Source organism: Saccopteryx bilineata, chromosome 4 (assembly GCF_036850765.1).
Source record: "Saccopteryx bilineata isolate mSacBil1 chromosome 4, mSacBil1_pri_phased_curated, whole genome shotgun sequence".
In the NCBI taxonomy this organism is placed as follows: Eukaryota; Metazoa; Chordata; class Mammalia; order Chiroptera; family Emballonuridae; genus Saccopteryx; species Saccopteryx bilineata.
The window spans coordinates 199,858,093-199,874,636 of NC_089493.1; the positions used below are offsets into that span (position 1 = coordinate 199,858,093).

The window sequence follows — 16,544 nt, forward strand, 5'->3', positions numbered from 1 at the left end:
GGTAGTTACCTAACCCCCAAGAGAAGCACCTGACACTTCATTCCTTGGCCTTTAACTCTTACCATTACTCAGTTATTCTTCCTTTTGTGCCTACCCCCACTTCCCTAGTGACTCCTTATTCTACTCTAGCCTCTATATTGTGAGGCCTTTTTCCCCCCATGGCTCATGTTTGTTGTAGTCTCTTTATGTGCTTCTGTTTTGGTGCTATTTTACAAAATTCAGGTACCTTCTATATTTCACATTTAAAGTCTCCCAAAGGATAAGATCTGACTCTTGCAGCCAGTCACCACTGAGTGGAAAGGATCGCCAAATTTCAGCAGAGCTCTTGGTTCAGATTCGCATTCCTGTTCCCCTCAATCTGGGAGGTGGGAGAGAACTGAGATCCCCTTATAAAGAAATTTCTAGAAGAGGGCAGAGGTCAGGAAGTGCCCTCAGAGCATCCTCAAGTTTTTGCTAATGTGTGAGATAAATTAATGAATGCTAGAGGTTTGGGTACTAACTAAATTGCCTTCTGTCTAATTAAAATGATTGCTAAAGGCATCAATTATTTTTTGAAGCCTCTTTCATAATTTTTTGATTAAATTTTCCATATCTCTTTGTTTTATTTTGGATTCCTGTAAAAAGAGTCCTTGTATATATTGTAGACCAGGTAGTGGGTATGTCATAATTTATAATTAACATAAATGCCCCCTGATGAGTTTTAAACTAAAAGCTGCACTGAACAGGTTCCGGACCTTCCCGGGAAATGAATGTTTCTAATTCTTGTGTTTGTGCAGCAGCACAGTCATGGTGTTCATCTGGACTCAAAGGGCATAGTTTCATCTCTTTCAATGGTTTTCTATTTAAGCTTGGAGAAAGGCATTTTCCCAACCTTATATTTTTCACCACAATGAGAAAAATACATCACATAGTTAGTCTTTATAAGTCATTTTCAGAAGAGATAACTGAATTAAGGAAAAAATTAAAATGAAAAGTAAATTGTCATAATGAAATCCTGTTTTGAAAGGGAATCAAAGGAGAGGAAAATATTTGTTAATGAAGAAAAATCCATTCAAAATAGTATCATATGAAACACACACTAGTTTTCACATTTCCTCAGTTATAAATATCAAAGTCCAGAGCAATTCGCCTTACTATATACTGAAACATAATAACATATTGCTATATACTTCAAAGCTCTTATCATTATTTGCATTAACAGAAAGATATTTTGCTTTGTCAGCTCATATCATGATGATCAGTAGAATCATTAATAGGGAAAACTACTCGATCAACTTTAACATCTAGAGATTTGCAAAATTCTAATTTCTTTAAGCTGATTCTATTTTGTGTTCTTTCCCTTATCATTTAAAAAAAGAATAAGACATACAACTAAAAGGATGATTTATTAAACCCAATGACATAATGTTCTATGGAATATACAAACTTCAAATCTCGGACTGGAGAGACCTAACTACCAGGTAGTGTGCAGTTGATATGAAGTTCTTTGGGCTTTGCTTAGTTTTTTTTTTTCATTTGTTTATTTAGTTGGTTAGTTATTTAGTTAATTATATGTTTAATTGGATTTATTTTATCCCAGTCAGTTTCAGTAAAGCCAAGTAGTTTTATTTACCCAGTCCTACTCAATTTAAAGTCCAGCTGATCCTCAACTTCTTTCCCTTACTGTCTGCCAAGGTAAGATATAAGGAAAAGAAACTTTAAAATAATAAAGCTTCATATCTAAGATAGCTTTGCATTATCTCATTTAATAATTATTCATAAAAGTCGAAGGCTCAGACTCTGTGTCTCTGTCACAAGGCTATCATCCAAAAGACCCTAACATTTCTCAGTACCGAAACTAAGTCACAAGCTATGCTTGCTTACAGAAACTGAAAAGCATTGCCAACCATAAAATGAGATGGCCTAGTGCAAAGAGCAAGATGCTGAGACCAAACACCAATACAGCGATGGGGCATTGTGTGCAAAAATGACAGTGTGCAGAAGGGTGGAATGCAACAGAATAACTGCACATGCCTAAAAACAATTGAGTCACTCCATGCCCCAGCCTGTAAGTACAGAGGCTCCTTCCCCAGCGGCAGTAGGTGCCACTAGAGTGTGAGCTCACTCTTCTCCATTCCTTGATCAAAGTGTATAGTTTCTGCTCTGCTTTACCAAACCCACTCTTGTTATGTTGGCACAAATGGAACTGGGAAGAAAGACCTTGGTTTTGGTCCGCTGAACTGAAAGGGTGGGTAACAACTCCGTGCTGACCACACAGCCCTTTTGGCCCCTTTGTTTGTTTCCAATTCACTTTCCCTCTAAACTTTTGTAATAACATTTTTTTAAGTTACTTATGTTATACATAAATGCAAACTTATTATAAAAGATGACAATTCTTGTTTATGTGCTGTGCTTTAACATACATAGTTGCATGTTTTAAGAACTATGTTTTATGTTATAAAATAATATATTCTCTACCTTGATTTCTACAGCAAGGCAAGAAACTCTGCCCCATTTCATAATAAAATCACTTGAGACTTTTATTTCTATTTTTGTGGTTGTTTTTATTTTTTAATTCATGAATCAAAAATAACTTAGCAGCAAATAAAAGTTTTACTTTTTTAGTTAGCTTTCAGTTAGTCTTTATTTATTTTGGATATTTTTTTCTTTCTTGTACTGAAATATATTCTCAAGCAATTTTTTCTGTAGATTCACTGTGGTTAAAACTTAGTCAATGTTTGTTTAAGAAACATTTTTTATCTTTCCACAGGGATGTTAATTTGGTTAAATATATTCAATTAGGTTCAAAACATTCTTTGTTAGGACTTTGAAGATAATTTCCCACTTTTTTGAAGAAATCAGTATTGCTATTGAGAAATGGGAGGTTGATATAAAGCTTATTTCTTTTTGGAAAACGTATTTGAATTCTGTTTTCTTGTTTGTTTTTCTTCTCAAGATATGTAGTTTTCTCTTTATCTCAAATACCTAAAATTTTATGATGATGTATGGCCAGCCCTGAGTCTTTTACAATCATCCTGTGTGACTTTTAATGAGTTTTTCAGTATAAAGGCATCTAATTTTCTTAAACTCTGAGATTTGTTTCCATTATTTATTTTTAATTATTTTTCAATTCCTTTTCTTTTCTCTCATTTCTTCTATTAGACTGATATAGAAAATTTTAGATCTATACTATTATCTCTTAACATTTGTCACCATTTTCATCTCTTTTGTGCTACATTCTGATATGATTCCTCTGTTGTTTATTATGTGCATGTTTTACTTCTCTATAGAGAATATAGTCAAAGAAAGCTCAGATTCAACCATTTGTTTTCACAGATTTAGGAACATTCATTCATTCATTCATTCATTCATTGAGTACATAAATTTTTGTCTCTCTGGGGTCCTAGACACTACTTGATTCCATGGTGGATATAGACAGAAACAGGGTAAGGCCTCTTCCCTCTAGGAACTTTATGGATTATATGAAATAAAATGATGCATGTGTGAATGATACATAGGAGGAGAGAGAAGAAGAAAATAAGACAATTAAAGATGCAGGAAGAATCATATCATGAAAACCTTGAAAGCCACAAAAAGGAAATTAGATGTTATTTGGAAAACACTGGGAAGCAAGTGCTGGGTTTTAAGTAGGGGAGTCATGTGGTCTGCTTTACTCTTTACAAGATTATTCTGCCATGAGAAAACAGGTAAGTGGAAATGGGAGATCATTAAAGAAAGAGAGTAGCAAGGGTGAGATTTTGATCTATGTGCTGGCTGTGTGAATGGAGGGAAGTGGACATGTGGGATATAATTAGGAGAGTCACATCTCATGACTTGTTGATGAACTGAATATAGAATATAAAAAAGTGAGAAATCAAAGATGATTTTTGAGGTTTTGGCTGGCATATCTAGAGATCTAAGGAGGTCTGAGGTGACACTATCATTTTAGAAATCAATTTTACCATTTGAATTAGTGATTAAAAGCAAATAAATGAATAAAAATGAGACATATGTATAGGGAGACAAAAATAGTCAAGACTGTAGACCCGGAACTTCATGAAGTGCAAAAAAATACCATTGTTAAAAATATTTGTGAAGAAATGATGAAGATGTCCACCTGAAAGGAGTAATGGATACAGCATCCTCTAGTTATTATGTAAAAGTGAAATCCATGTATTAAACATTACTTCCCAATAAGGCCTTTACACAAAATAAAATGTCTCAGCTATAAATTATTATTTTGACCTTACAATAATAAATACTTTTAAATAAATTTTGTTAATAAAAATGAAGTTTGCCTGTCACAATCATTCCTGAATTATTTCTGTTGTAACATTTAATTTTAATTATGTCTTAGGAGGCCAGCTTCTAAAGTGTAAGGAAATAATGGAAGATTCAGGGTAATTTTTTTACTATTAGTCCTTCAACCAACCTCTGCTTTCCTGGATTCTGACTATTACAAAATGACGGGATCTGTTCCAGAGACACATGTGAATATGCAAGAGTCTATACGAAATGAATCGTGCAGTCTTTACTAACTCAGGTCTATGTATCTTGTTCTTTCCCCATACCTCTTTTATTGTACTTAGTTATTCTATTTTTCTCTGTAAGGTCCTTAAGTAGTCTGCTTTTTCAAAAATCAACTATGTAGACTCCTCAAAATTCTATGTTTCAAAAAAAAATTATTCTAGCCAAAGTACTTTTGGTAGATACTATATTCTCCCATAAACCAGCTGTGCTCTTCTTCATGGCATGTATACTATTGGAATATTAGCTTAGAAATCTGCCTTCATGGTGAGTACATTCAGATAAAATAAAACATCTAGATAATTATCTATAGAAGTAACATAGTATTATAATTTAGTCCATAAAATGTTCCTTGTTTAAATGATTATTAAAAACTGAAAACATGCAACATAATATATTAAGTACCATGTAGAATGCAGATTCCAAAATCTATAACCATGCTTACCTCATAAAAGCACTCAATAAACATTTATAGACTAAGTACATAAACAAATGAATAAATATTCAGGTCCCTCTGCAATCTAAAAGGATTTAAAACCCTTCTAGTAAAAGTAGAAGAATTTTTATTTGAAAAAAAACTCTATTCTTAATCTGACATCATCTCTATGTTTAACAGGTTGCAATTTGGTTTTAGAAATTTTCAAAATGTTCACCTAAAATGCATTGTATAATACTAGTGAGGCTGAATGAGTTTGATAAAAATGGGAGTTGCAGCAGCAAAGGTGCTGCTGGCACTTGTAACAGGAAGTCTGTTAGAGGATGGTGGGCAGTAGGATTGCGATGGGAAAGGGAAAGGAAAGGGAACTATCTACCAGGAGAAAACAACAGGAGCATTTGTAGATCTATCACTGCTGTTACTGACCTGTTCAGTTGAACACACAGTATTTACTGAGGTCTACTTGATACACAGTTGAGTACATTTTATTAGAAAAATAAAATTAGACCATTTTCTTACACTGTATACAAGAATAAATTAAAAAATGGCTTCAAAACTTAAATGCTAGACTCAAAATCATGAAACTCCTAGAAGAAAACATAGGCAATAAAATCTCAGATATTTCTCATAGTAGTATTTTTTTCTGATATATCTACTCAGTGAATGGAAACAAACAAAAAGATATACAAATGAAATAATATCAAACTAAATATTTTTTGTACAGTAAAGGAAACCATCAATAAAATGAAAAACTACTATAATGAGAGAAGCTATTCACCAATGATACATCTAATAAGGGGTTAATATCCAAAAAATATATAGAAAAGCCATACAACTTTATACCAACGGAGAAATAAGCAATCTGATTAAAGAATGAGCAGAAAATATGAACATATATTTCTCCAAAGAGGACATACAGATGGCCAAAACACATATGAAAAGATCCTCAACATCCATCAGTAATCAATAGGGAAATGCAAATTAAAACCAGCATGAGATATCACCTTCCATCTGACAGATGGCTATCATCAATAAATCAACAAACAAGTGTAGATGAGAAGGAAAAGAAAAGGGAACCCTCATGTACTGTTGATGGGTCTGTAAACTGCTGCAGCCTTTATGGAAAACAGTATGAAAGTTCCTCAAGAAATGAAAAAATAATAAATTTAATTTAAAGAATAAAAAGATAGGATTACTATATTATTCATCAATTCCACTTCTGCGGATTTATCTGAAGAAATCCAAAATTTGAAAAGATAAATGTACCTCTATGTTCATTATAGCATTATTTACAGTAGCCATTTAGGTTTATGTGGAATCAACCTAAGTGTCTACCATTAGATAAATGGATAAAGAACTGGTATATATAAACAATGCAATATTACTCAACCATAAAACTGAATGAAATCTTGCCATTTGTGAAAACATAGATGCACCTAGAGGGTGTTATGCTAAGTGAAATAAGACAGAGAGAAAAAGACAAATATGATATAATTTCACTTGTATGTGGAATCTAAAAAACAAAATAAATAAATGAATCAGAAACAAATTCATAGATAGAGGGAAAAACTATGGTTGCCAGATGGAAGGGGATTTGGGAGGATGTGTGAAAAAGGTGAAGGAATTAAGGAGTAGAAATTGGCAATAATAAAAATAATCACAAGGATGTAAAGTACAACATAAGGAATATAGTCAATAACATTGTAATAACTATTATACTGCTAGGTGGGTGCTAGACTTATCAGGTAGGTCACTTTGTAAGTTATATAAATATCTAATCACTATGTTGTACACCTGAACTTGTTACTGTAATTTAAAAATAAGAAATAAATTTTTTTAAATGTTGCTTTCTAAAAAAAAAAAATTCTCTTTCCATCACTGGCTAGTAATAATGGAGTAGAAACCTGTGATTCAAAATGAGATAAAATCACAGTTGCTTTAGATTTTCTAGGGAATCTTAGGACATTTCTTCTGACAGGAAAACATCTTCTCTTACATATCTGCTAGGAAGATAATATTGTAGTAGATAATAAGTAATGTTCTAGCTTACACACTGGGTAAGAATGAAAGTACTTTCTTGTGTATCTGGAAATGCAAACATCACTGTATATGTATTTTTAATTCCATTATTTTGATTATGTAAAGAGAATATTAATGCTAAAATTATATTAAATCTCATTCTAACTTGAAACTGGAAATCCTAGTGGTCCCCTTTGTAAAATTCACCACCATGAAATTTTAAGAATTTCTGATGTTAAACTAGATCACATAATATGCACTACAACTTCTGATTCTGATATTGTCCATTAGAAATTAAAAATATGTTTTATATTCTTTCCTTGAATTTATCTATAAAAGCCAAGTTAATATTTAGTTATTACGTGTGAGTACATTTGACGTATTTACAACACTTGACCTCTTGCATAGCCAAAATAAGAAATTTTGCAAATGTGACTCAGAAGAGCAACAATCCACATATTTTTTGAGACCTTTAGCATAGATACTTGCTACTTTAGACAAAAGTACATTCTTCAAAGTTACTTAGTTACTTAATATGTTTTTTCCAATTAATCTCCTTTTCCTAAAACACTATTGGCTTTTGATAAATGCTTTCTTGATTCATTCTTCAATCACAAGAGCTACAAAAATCCCCATCTGCCACTTGGATATTTTTGCAACTGTCTGGAGATAACAAAGAATGTGGACATTTGTTGTGCCCATGCAGTGAATATGTGTTCCCTATTTCTAATACAGACTTTGTGTCCTAAAGATAGTGAACAAATTGGGTGACAAAAATATATACAACAGCTTGCACTGTTAAACCCAAATGCAGTCTGCTTAAAATAACGAGTAAACTAGCAATGCTTCCTATGAGCAACAACTGGTGGTGTGGAAAAATTAGAAAGAGCACAATGTTTGTAGTCAGTCAGAACTGGGTGTAAACAATATACTGAAACCTCACTTCCTTTACGAGTTGGCTAAGGAGACAGTCTTACTGCAGTTCTCAGCAGTGCAAAGAAAAGAGAAAAGCAAAGGTCAAAGGCTCCAATTCCAGCCAACCTTCATAGACACACTACATTCATGGCCTCAAATAGGGGTCTCAAACGCTAATACATTAGCAGAAGATGTTAAAGGAATGTCAGGGCCGAGGTAGAATTGGTAAGTACAAGACTATACACAGCATTTGATTTAATTGTTATTTCCTAACAGAGCCTAATGAAATAGGTCTGCTGATAAAAGATTTTGAGAACTGTAGCCTAAGCCCCACAGGGAGCTTCTGTTCTTCCCAAGTACCCCAAAGTAAGACTCAGGATTTATTTCAAATCTCTGTCAGACCTCAGGGAATGCTTTTAATTCAAAGTAAATGGTGACTATAAAATCGAAATTCTCTCAGTTTGTTGATTCCTGTACTTGATAAGCAGGTGCCTTCCCTAATTCTGACTCCTTCACAGTTTTATTTCACTTGCCAGTGAAATCTCTCTACTCATGTTCTGGACCTGAACTCCCCATTTTCTCATAGTCAGCTATCTGTAGTCTCCTTGTGCTCCTGCACAGTCAATAGCTCCCATTTCTTAACTCGTCCGTAAGCATATCAGCACATTGAAATACTAAAATGGAAAATAAATATAAAATGGTCATTTTAAAAAAATTAATAAACTGATCTCATCAAAAGTCTTTAGCACTGCAAAAGACCCTGGGAAGAGGACAAAAAAAAAAAAAAGAACGCTAAAGACTGGGACAAAATATTTATAAAGCACATGTCTGACAAAGATCTATTATCTAGAACAGAAGTCCCTAAACTTTTTACACAGGGGGTTAGTTCACTGTCCCTCAGACCATTGGAGGGCCGGAATATAAAAAAAACTATGAACAAATCCCTATGCACACTGCACATATCTTATTTTAAAGTAAAAAAACAAAATGGGCACAAATACAATATTTAAAATAAAGAACAAGTAAATTTAAATCAACAAACTGACCAGTATTTCAATGGAAACTATGGGCCTGCTTTTGGCTAATGAGATGGTCAATGTCCAGTTCCATATTTGTCACTGCTAGCCGTAACAAGTGATAAGACACACTTCCGGAGCCATGACGCTTGCGTCCTGCATCACCGGAAGTAGTACTGTACATGAGCAATGCCGCACTTTGCAGTGCCACCACATACAGTACTCCAGTGCTCCTGGATGCATCCTGTGCTCCTCTCACTGACCACAAATTAAAGAGGTGCCCCTTATGGAAGTGTGGCTGGAGCCGGATAAATGGCCTCAGGGGGCCGCATGTGCCCACGGGCTGTAGTTTGGGGACCCCTGATCTAGAATATATAAATAACTTTCTAACCTAATAATAAAATAAACACTCTAATTAGAAAATGAGCCTAATTACAAACCACAACGTGACACAGAAGAAAAGCTTGAGGTTATCACTGTGGATGCAGATGATCCAACAAGATCAAAATAATGCGAAAGTAGATAATAAGGAAAACAGAAAAGAATTTAATCTTATGGTTATTTGTTTGCTAGAGTAGAGAACACATAAAAACCATGAAAACAATTCAAAGTTATTTTAAAAATTACAATGAAGGGAAAATAGAAATTGCACATGAATATGGCCCAGTGTATTCCAGGATAGATAGTGAAATTTAAATGTCAAAGATAAAGACATGACTTGGTCAGCTGGCTCAGTGGTAGAGCGTCAGCCCAGTGTGTGGAAGTCCTGGGTTCAAGTCCCAGTCATGGCACACAGAAGAAGCGACCATCTGCTTCTCCATGCTTCCCCCCCTCCTTTCTCTCTCTCTCTCTCTCTCTCTCTCTCTCTCTCTCTCTTCCCCTCCCACAGCCAAGGCTCCATTGGAATAAAGTTGGCCCAGGCACTGAAGACAGCTCCATGGTCTCGGCCTCAGGTGCCGGAATGGCTCCAGCTGCAGCGGAGCAATGGGGCCGAACATCACCCCCTTGTGGGCATGCCGTGTGGATCCCGGTGGGGTGCATGTGGGAGTCTGTCTATCTGCCTCCCCGCTACTAACTTCAGAAATATATATATATATTTAATGACTATATATATATATAAAGTCAAAGTTAAAGACAGACTTCTTGAACTATCTAGATACATAAAACAAGTTACACAGAAGTTGGAAACATCAGGTTGCTCTCCTCACTCTCAAAAGTAATATACAATGCTAATGACAATAGAACAATGTCAACAAAGTTCTGAAACTGAAACAGTTTTTCGTAAAAACGTTCCCAGCTAAATCCTAACAGCGTCTCATCCCAAGCCTGATCTTAGCTCTTCCACATTCTTAACCAGCAGGTTACTCCACTCCATGATGTGGAATTCCGTTTGGCCACTCAGGTTTTCACGGGGACCCAGAAATGTGGGAAAGATAACACCGATGGGTTTATTCTTAACTGTTTGCTGATGGGAGCAGAAACAAAGATCCATTTTTGTTTTTCAGGTGAACAGTTCTGAAATACATTCTAAACAGCTTCATAGGAAGTTCCAGGACGACAACCCCAGTGGCCTAAAACAGTGACTAACCTTCCGTCTCTGTTTTAGTCTAGGCAACTCTCCATTCTCTGGGATTGCCGGTCAAAATAAAAGGCTTCGCTTTGTAAAAATACCATTGTCTAGCCACTGTGCTAAAATTAATGTATGATAATGTTGAATGTAAATTACTTGGAAAAGAAAATTTAAAAATAAGTAAATTGCTTCATGCGTGTTCTTTTACTACAATTCTGCTTTCCTGAGGGAGCTCCAGCTGAGACATTTCATAACAGTGAACTAGCAAATAAGGTAGAACGCAAACACACAAAATGTTATTCTGGAACTGAGTTATTCATTAGTCAGATATTGCTAAAAAAACAAAACAAAACAAAACAAAAAACCCTGTTGCTGGTGACAGGTTGATGTGTTAATCCATTAGATTCCACAGATTTACAACTATTAGGAGGGAGGCAGGAAGGACATATGGATGAGAGTCAAGCACTGGCTTGTGGGGGGGGGCTGCACTTGAACATTAGGAGGTCAAGAGCAAGTATAAGGATTGTGGAGTTACTACCTTAATGCTTTGAAAGCCTTAAGAAAATAGTGACAGGAATAGATCAGGAAACTGTTAACCCAAAGCATGCTGTGAATTTGCAAAGGGCTCGGGATTTAATTGTAAGAACAGTAGGACCTCAAATGATAAAAAAGATGAGACTGAGTATGCAGAAAAACAGTGGGACCCTGATATCTGGGCAAATAAACCTGATATACATCTGTTGGTCAAATAAATTTGTAAAAGATGATTTTTATGTTTGCTTGTTTATAGTTTGCATTGGGGGCTGGGCAGTGCCAAGTACAGTATATGTCTTCTGGGAAATTGCAAATTACCCTCCTGCTTGGGAAGGGCCATTGTTTTGCTAAGGTTTGCTGGAGGAGAGGACAGAAGAAGTGTGAGAGCAGAGAGAATGCAGGGTGCTAAGAGAGAAGCCATGTTTGCAGAGTGAGAGCAGAGAGAATGCAGGGTGTTGAGGAAAAAGCCATGTTGGCAGAGAAAGAGAAGGTGTGCAGATGGGGAACCAGAGCTGAGGGGTTTGGGGAGCCCTACTGAGGTTTTGGGGGCCTTTGATTGTAGGCAAAACCAGATAAGATTCTCCTGGTTGTGGAACCGGAGAATGTGTCAGGGCTTTGGGAGCCCTGAGTAAAAGGGAAGTGTTTTCCTTGTGTGTTTGCTTGACAGCCAGTGCGAGACTTTAATAAACAGAATGACCCACCATTTTTTGGCTCCACTGTTTCTTTACCATCTGTCCGAATTCAATGAGAGCCTGCATGTGAATGGCCATGATGATGGCAACTACTGGCCAACCAACCTCCCTGCCAGACCCCCCATATACTCTGTGCTATTAGAAGCAGCTCCTGCCTCATCTTTATAAGCAAGCAGTCTCCTATTGTCTTGACACACTACAAAGACCTGACATGAGGAAAGGGTCATGCAGAATGAAACATTTTCTTCAACATCTTCCCTTTGTCCCCTCTCTGCCTGCAGGCCAATACCTACAGCACAACTCAAACATGGGGTGCATTTTCTTCTCTGAGAGAAAATTTTTGCATTCATTTGCAAAAAACTTCTAAGTTTTGGCTTATGTGTACTGGAAGAAACAAGCAAAGTAGATCTTGGAAATGCTGGACTTGGATGGCATGTCTGGAAAGGAAAGAATGCCTTGACATATGAGCACTATTTTGGACATAGGATGTATCTGGCAAGGACATGTGGAACTGTCTTTAATTATATCAGCGGGACAAATTTATTACTCCAGTTTCAGTGGTCAGGAGTCTGGGCATGACTTAACTGGTTCTTCCGCTTGGGTTCTCAAAGGCTGCAATCAAGGTATTGACATGGGCTGCAAATTCATCTCAAGGTTTGACTAGAGGAGGATCTTCTTTTAAGCTTATGAGAGTTGGCAGAATTCACTTCTTGTGGCCTATAGGGCTGAGGGCTTGTATTTTGTATGCTGTCCACCAGCAACTGCCCTGCTCCTTGATATATGTCTCTCCATAGAGCAGCTTAATATAGCTGCTTGCTCCATCTAAACCAGCAAGGAAACAAGAGAATTTTCTCATAGAATGGGTTACAATGCTATGTAACATGATAACAGAAATGTATCCCATCACCAAAATCATTATTTATTGGTTAGAAAGCAAGTCGTAATTTTTGCCCACGCTCAAGTGGAAGGGATTATACAAGACCAGGAGGATCAGCAGGTGGAAATATTTGGGGGCCATTGCAGCCTCTGTCTGTCATATTAACACAGTGCTGGGAGGACCCTGAAGCTGCTCTGTGGCCTCAGGTAAAGGAGAAGCCGCTGAAACCCACACCACTACTGGGTTCAGAAGATAGGATGATGAGAATGATCTCCATGGGTAAAACTGGAGACCCCACCACCTGACTGTTCCCCAGAAAAACATTGTTCCCAAAAGCAATAAGACAGGAGTTCCCAGGAGGAATGCCTACCTCTGTGTTTACAGAGTTCAGCAAAGGAAGTGCTCCTGCAGAACTGTGCATCCTAGCAGCAGGGGCCACACAGGGTCTTGTGTGGCAAAGCCAGAGAACAGCACTCACCAGAGAGAAGCAAGGTGGATGCCATTGATTTCAAGGGGAGTAGGGCCCCTACTTATATTTCATGTTCCAAGAAAAGGCATATAAGTCTATGAGAGATTTTTCACTTAAACATCCAGATGTATTTTTCTTTGTTTCTGATTTAGGAGGTAGTCACACATCCAGAGTGGACTGAGATAAGAGGATGGAGTTACATTTTGGAAACAGTCATGATAGGAGATACTGGATATGGATGTAGACTGATTCTGGCCTTGAGAAGGCTGCTTAAACTTGTTAAATCTCAGTGGGTTTTTTTTTCCAGGCTATCAAACACTTTTTTTGTGCCACACATCATTCTAGGAGCTGGTGATGGATGCCATGCCACTGATCTTCTGGGACCCTGCTGTGCTGGCACTCCAATGGGGGGCATAGAGACTGAGGGAAATGTGAAAGAACACAGGATAACCTTACAGGCAAGTGTCCAGAAGGAAAAAGAGGCTGAGAGGGTGGAGAGTTCCGAGGACCACTATAGGCGGGATGGCCAAGCATTACTTCCTGAGTAGGTGGCATGTGAGCAGACCTGATTAAAATGACAAAGCCCTCTGATTGCTTGGGACAGCAAGTACAAAGGCCCTGCATAGAGAGCTCGCTTGGTATATTTCAGGCATCAGAATGAGGCCAGCTGGCTGCCACAAAGGGAAACAGTGACAGTGGGGTCAGGAAATAGGGTCACAGAAGCCAGAATTCAAATCATTCAGATAATTTTTTGAGGATCAAATCAGATATTTATAATATTTTTGACATACAGTGGTGCCCAGCACAGAGGGCCAACTTTAGTTTTTGCTTCATCTGAAACAAGCATGTCATGGGAACTTTGAAGAACCAAGTTTAGGTTTCATAAAAGTATAAACTGAATTCTGTAACATACGGATATGTAACAACTTAAAGAAACTACAACTCTCCAATGTAATGAGCTAAATAACATGTATAAGACTTATTCTATGTAAAGTTGGGAAAGAGACTAATAAAGGATTTCATAGATTTGGCCTACAAAATGAACACTCTTCAATAGAGTAAAAGAATTTTTTTAATATAACCCCTAGAGTTTTGAACTAGAAGTGTCTTGATTACAAAAGGTTCCAGCCAGCAGGATTATCTGGAGATGCAGGGGTTGGAAATGATGAAGTTGCTGGAGTCACTGAAGACCACTGCATGTCCAACAAGTTTGGCTTAAGAGAAGAACAATCATGTCACAGATTAAGCAAATATCAGATGAAATCATTCAGGAACACTGGGTCTGGCAGGCCAGGTGTGATCCCAAAGATATCAACCACCTAACCCAGTATCTGTGAATAGGTTCCCTTCTACAGCCAAAGGAACTTTTCAGCATGACTAAGTCAGGGATTTTGAGATGGAGAGATTATCCTGGTTTATCCAAGTGTGCCCATGTAATCACACGAGTCTTTAAAAGAGGGATTCAGGAGGGACAGAGTCAGGGAGAGAAATGTCAGTATGCTGCATTGGTAGTTTTGACGATGAAGGATAAAACCATGAATCAAAGAATTCTGGAAGCCTCCCGAAGCTGAAAAGGCAAAGAAAAGATTTCCCCCTCAAACCTCCAGAAGGGATACAGTGCTGCCTACACTTCAATTTTTTAGCCCAATTAGACTGTATTAGACTTTTGATGTTCAGAATTACAATTCCAAATCTGATGTCCAGAATTACAAGCTAATAAATGTGTGTTGTTTTAAGCCACTAAACTTGTGGGAATTTGCTATGGCAGCCAATAGGAAGATAATACACAAGGGCATAGTTAGTATGAGAGTGCTATACTGAAAAGAGGGGGGTATGAAGAAAAAGCCCAAATCAAGACTTCGGAGGAAATCTACATATACTTAAGTAAGAATGGGCTGGGAGTTGCCAAGCGGCCCAAGCTAACTTGAACAGAGAATAACAACCCTCATCCAGTTTCATTTCTATGCAAGATTGTCTTTAAAAGTTGTGGGTATGTGCACGGAGCTGGTTGCATGTCTGCATTGCTGTTTTTCCTAAAGCTTCACCTGTGTGTGAATTCTGGCCTTACATTTACTGGACTCCAACTGAAGGAAATCACCTAAACTCTGTGCCTCATTTTTCTCATCTGTAACATGTTAAATTAATAATATCTACTGCATAGAGTTGCTGTGAAAATGAGAAGAACAGATATATAAAAGCATCTAGAACATTATTCTTTAAGTTTTACATCACCAAAGTTAGAATCACCTTTTATGATATGAACTCATTTGCAAGGCAAAGAGAAAAATCCATCGCATTCTAGTTAGTATTTAATAATTTAAAAATTTGTTTGTAATAATTTTAACATAAAAAGTCTTTCATGAAATTCACAAATGTCAAGATACTTAGACTATGTTGACAAGATTGCAGAAATATATGTAGAAAAGTAACAAATCCAGGCATGATTTTAGAGGCAAGAGTAATTTAGTATCAAAACCATATTAGCTAGAGGAATATTTTATCAAATCATCTGCTTTGCATATCTTGGCTTATATTTTGAAGGAGATATTCTGAATAATGTTTTCATTGTTGTCACACAGGTGACCAACACTGAATGCTAGTGGAGAGAAAATAAATAAGAAGGGACTGAGTGCCGGGGAATAGAACCTAGAAGGTAAGTTTCAGAAGACAGCAATGATTGTCTGCACTGTTCACTGTAATAACCCCACCCCTCACATGGTGCTTGAAAAAGAGAAGACATTCAATTAATATTGTTCATGAATCAATACATGAACAGGTGCTTACTCTAATTCAGATTATCAGTTAACATTCCCAAAAACCTTGTGAAATAAATGCTAGTATTCTTATTTTATCTGAACCCCTAAGACTATACTTTCAGGGATCATTTCTATAGTTTGTTATCTGAACTTTTTTTGTTTTAGTATTCTTCTTTTAGAAATAATAAAACCTCAGGCCCAGAGGATTTCACAAATTTGTTCAAGACAACATGTTATGATACTGGATTCAGAACCAAGTCTGCATAACTCCATCTCCTAAAGTTTTTACATTACCATATTAAACACATAAACCTTTTGATAACACTGTGCTCACTGTTCCTGGGGCACAATGGTATAGTCAGCCCACACGGTGGAGTAGATAAACGCCAGTAACTGAATGAACACCACTATTTAAGCGGTCTCAATGGGAATCGTTCCACCAATAGGACTGAACGCCTTGCCTTGGAATAACAAATAATTTTCACAACACAAATTATATGCTAGCTAGGATATACAATCTATAATTGTGGACATACTTATTTCACAGTGTTAGGTATCAGAGCAGAAGTAGATTCAGGCAGATCAGGGCCAGTATGGTTTGAAACAGGTCAGTGTTGATGGTTGCTACTGATGCTTACAATAGTATTTCTTGAAAAATTTATAGCTTCAATTCCTATAATGAGCCTATATAACATTTTTCAAAACTGACACTTATTTGCCTTACATCTGTGTATCTTTCTAGATTATTTCCTAA

The 16,544-nt window shown here is 36.7% G+C and overlaps 1 pseudogene; it reads left to right on the forward strand.

Moving 5' to 3' along the window:
* The first annotated feature begins 15,896 nt into the window (after positions 1–15,896).
* Positions 15,897–15,996, forward strand: LOC136336850 (small nucleolar RNA U3; annotated as a pseudogene).
* The last annotated feature ends 548 nt before the right edge of the window (positions 15,997–16,544 follow it).